The following is a 4355-nucleotide window of genomic DNA, read 5'->3' as shown; positions in this document are numbered from 1 at the left end:
ACCAAATAATTTAACATTGCATTTAGATTTTAAATGTTTTTTTTTTGTATTGGATTGGATTTGGATTGGAAAAACATGTATATTAAAATAAATGAATTGTATTTATTTTTAATTTCCATTTTACTTCTTGTTTTTCAGGTATGGATATTATCATCAAATAAGGCGTCTAAGGTATAACATAGCAAATGTGAAATAAATCCGAAAACCTAATGAATGAACTAACTCAATGGAAACATTAACTTAATGCTCGATATGGCCTCAGCCTATCCCTTCCATTTAATCCTCGAAACATATTTTCTGAGAGCGAGGAAACTGACAAATAATATACACTTGTTCTCAATATACTATGTAGTTCAAATCTATAATAATCAGTCCTAAAAATAGGGTCGAAAAAATAAAAGACAAACATGAAATTACGGTTAAAACAATAGTAAAATTGTTGTGTAACTAAAAGTCCAAACTCCAACTGAACAGAGAGAATATTTCCGTTCAAACATTTTTTTTTGCAATAGATTATAATTGTAGTTCCTGTATAAGAAAAATAGTTCAGCAAAGTAAAATTTTTCGACTTCACAGTTCAATCACGATTTGAATGCACTCCACGCGAATGACCACCGAATGCCAAATCGGAAGTCAAATAAGCGCCTAAAGAGAAATCGAATCATGCAATCAAGTGGAACTTTCCCGGTACGCAAAAAAACTGTCCACCTGATTCCAGTCGCATTCAGTTCTATTTGTGTCTCTATTAAATTTCCATATCAATGTCGATTCGTCACCGATTTCATTATCACCACCAACCAACAGGAGGAGGAAGAGGAGGAAGAGGAGGAAGAGGAGGAGGAGGAGGGCCACCTTTGCGTTGTAACGTTCGAATGGAAAGAGCATCGTTTTCCAACCGTTGACTGATAAGAAAATAATGGAAGTAAGGGTATGCGATATGGATTTTTTCCATGTCGATACGAAACGAAACGATACGCGGAATATCTTGCGCTGATAATGACGAAACGAAACGAAATTTAAAAATGTTTCGTGTAACCCGATACGAAATCAAATATCTCACGGAATTTTTCGAAACGAAACGAAATTTTTGAATTTATTTCGCGGAATACACGTTAAAGTTTTTTTTTTCTTATCGAAAGCTGGAAATTTGACAATAGGCCTATTATGCGTTGCAAAAAAAAAAAATGATTCCTGGAAAATCGAACGACTTCGAATGGTAAATTTTCCAGGCTTCTGATCAAAGTCACCTCTGTGCGTCGTTAGGTGCAATAGCTTGTTTGGAATGATTTGACGTCTCCCCTTGTGCTCAATATCACTGATGTTTTTATATCTTCTTATTTGATTCATAGTTCTTTTGCTACAAAAACGTACTATTCTGGATGAAAATAATTACAAACTTCATGTCGGTCCAACTACAGCAGGCCTGCCCAACCTTTTTGAACCGCGAGCCACATTGCAGGAATAATTTTGTGCCGGGGGCCACATTTTTAAACGTACAAATATTCCCATGAAGTTTGACGAAAGTCAGTAAATGAAGTTCATAAAATCTGACGAAAATCAGTGAATCGAGTAAATTTTATTTGAAGAAATGGATAAGAAGATAATTGCTGCTAAGCATTCTGCTGGACATTGTGAGAGTCCCTTTCAAAATTATATAATGTACTAGTCCAGAATATTTTGAAAAATTTACTTCAGAAATTGTGAATCCTGTAAGAATAAAATCAAACATTTTTTTTAGAATCGTACTCGAAATTCTGTCAGAATCCGACCTAATGTTATTAGCATAATCTAGAATGTGCTAGAATCCTGTTCAAGCTTTTGCGAAAATTTTAGTCAGTATGTCCAAGATTTTACAACTTTCGTGCCTACACGCAAAAAAAATGTGCGGTAAAAACTACTATTTTAGGGGGTTAACTTAAGCGCTCGCACCGGCAATTTTCAGCAGACCAGAAATGCGCTTGATTTTACCATGTATGTACACTGAGAACAGCGTTGCGGTTGAAAATACTATATCAGAGGGTTAAATTAAATACACAACGCCACTTGATTTGTGCAGACTAAATTCGCATTTATTTAGAATATTTTGTGCATTCAATTTTACCATGGCACCATTTGTATAGTAAAAATTACTATATCATGGTTAAAAACGCAGCAGACTAGAATCGAACCGAGGATCTGGCGATTGTCAAGCGCGAACGCTAGCCGCTCGGCTATCGATGCGGTTGGATTGAGAGTGAACAAAACGCAAATAAAAAGCGTTCATGATAGCTCAATCGTGGTTGGAATAGTAAATTTAAAAACACGTTCATGGTTCTCATTACTGCAACGCTTGTTTCAGTGTAGTCGAAATCAGATTGTTGTAAATTATTTCTGTCAAATGTACCAGTAATGTGGTGGGATGTACCGTAAACATAGTAAATTGGTCTGAAATTGTATGGTAGTTTCAAGAATGGGCGTAGTCAGCTATAATAGTAATTTTTGCCACAGAATTTTTTCCCGTGTAGGATTCCTTAGGAATCTCAATAATCATTTTGAAATGCCATTTAGAAATATTGAAAAATGCTTATTTTTTCGAAAACAAACCTGCTCATAATTTTATTATATATTCGTTTAGTTTTCTGTCATATGTTACATAACGTAATGTTGTAATCTTGTCCCGGATTTTACAAAATTATGAATTGAATTCGTTGAAAATTTTGGCTATGGAATCCTGGTAAAAATTCTGTGAGAATCCAGTCAATGTTATTCGCTAAAATCGTGCACGGGAAAAAAATCTGGGGTAAAAACTACTATTATAGTTGACTACGCCCATTCTTGAAACTACCATGCAATTTCAGGCCAATTTACTATGTTTACGATACATCCCACCACATTACTGGTACATTTGACAGAAATAATTTACAATCTGATTTCGACTACATACACGCTAAGAAAATAAGATACTAGATTGCTTAAATATCATTCTAAAACCATATTCGGTCTATTCACTCATTGCGCTGCATGTTAATGTATTAAGCTTTGGCTAGTATAAACGTATTTTATATCTGAGAATGATTTTTTTGAAAATTATGCATTTAAGGCATAAAATTCTAAAATCCTATATGATGAATAAAATAAGCCATTTTCTTTAGTAACAGTAAACAAAGGCAGGAAAAAAGGAAAAAATGGGAAAAGCGCATGTATTTCTTTGTATTTGAATCATATCTTGGTGTATCTTCCAATCTTTTTAACTTTGGTCACAATCAATTTCCCACACTTGTCGCAGCTGTTGCCGACTTGCTCGCGAAGGTCGGAATGGAGCTCTCCCATAAAATAATCTGGAAAATGTTTAACAGAATGATCACAAAATGTCGATACGGATACGGTAATAAAACTTACCATCATATTCGTAATTATCGGTTTCTCATTTTACTCTCAAATGCTGAGCTTTTAATGGCTTTCTGTGGCAACTTTCCAAATGTCTCTGATGATAGCTGAACACGACACAATGGCGAAACTGGATGCAGACTGGTAGTGCTGGTAATAAACGGCTAGGCATCTACTTCAAGCATTTTGCCCACGTATCCGTTTTCCTTTCCGAGATTCATTCGAGAAACAGCATGAAAAAGCACTCGTATTGAAAAATAACTAAAACGCGTATTATTTGTAAGAATGCTGGAAAACGCGATGTTGTGTTGATACCGTACCGAACAAATGAAATTATATATTGAACAAGTCCCAAGATTAGCAAAATTCACTTCATAAGCACAACAAAAAATAAATCGTGGATAAGCATGGTAAAGTATTAAATTTAATCATTCAGTGAATAATTTCCAATCTTCTCAATGATTAAAAGAGCTTTATATTGAAAAAATAATATATCGTACACTAACTAGTATTTTCGTTTTTCTCCGTGCAGGCTTTTTACAATTTCCAGATTATTTTATGGGAGAGCTCCATTCCGACCTTCGCGAGCAAGTCGGCAACAGCTGCGACAAGTGTGGGAAATTGATTGTGACCAAAGTTAAAAAGATTGGAAGATACACCAAGATATGATTCAAATACAAAGAAATACATGCGCTTTTCCCATTTTTCCTTTTTTCCTGCCTTTGTTTACTGTTACTAAAGAAAATGGCTTATTTTTATTCATCATATAGGATTTTAGAATTTTATGCCTTAAATGCATAATTTTCAAAAAATCATTCTCAGATATAAAATACGTTTATACTAGCCAAAGCTTAATACATTAACATGCAGCGCAATGAGTGAATAGACCGAATATGGTTTTAGAATGATATTTAAGCAATCTAGTATCTTATTTTCTTAGCGTGTGCCTTTCTCATAATCCTGTCAAAGATGAATGTCGGAAAAAGTCA

General features: G+C 34.4%; 1 long non-coding RNA gene across 1 annotated transcript; it reads right to left on the bottom strand.

The window, feature by feature from the left end:
- Nucleotides 1–3172: 3172 nt before the first annotated feature.
- Nucleotides 3173–3888, bottom strand: LOC110675756. The gene is made up of 2 exons (XR_002499765.1): nt 3379–3888; nt 3173–3317 (listed from the first exon to the last, which is right to left on the bottom strand). It is a non-coding gene; the product is annotated as an uncharacterized LOC110675756 (long non-coding RNA).
- Between the last annotated feature and the right edge of the window lie 467 nt (nt 3889–4355).

Source organism: Aedes aegypti, chromosome 2 (genome assembly GCF_002204515.2).
Source record: "Aedes aegypti strain LVP_AGWG chromosome 2, AaegL5.0 Primary Assembly, whole genome shotgun sequence".
NCBI classification, from domain to species: Eukaryota; Metazoa; Arthropoda; class Insecta; order Diptera; family Culicidae; genus Aedes; species Aedes aegypti.
This window is presented reverse-complemented; position numbering and strand designations above follow the sequence as displayed.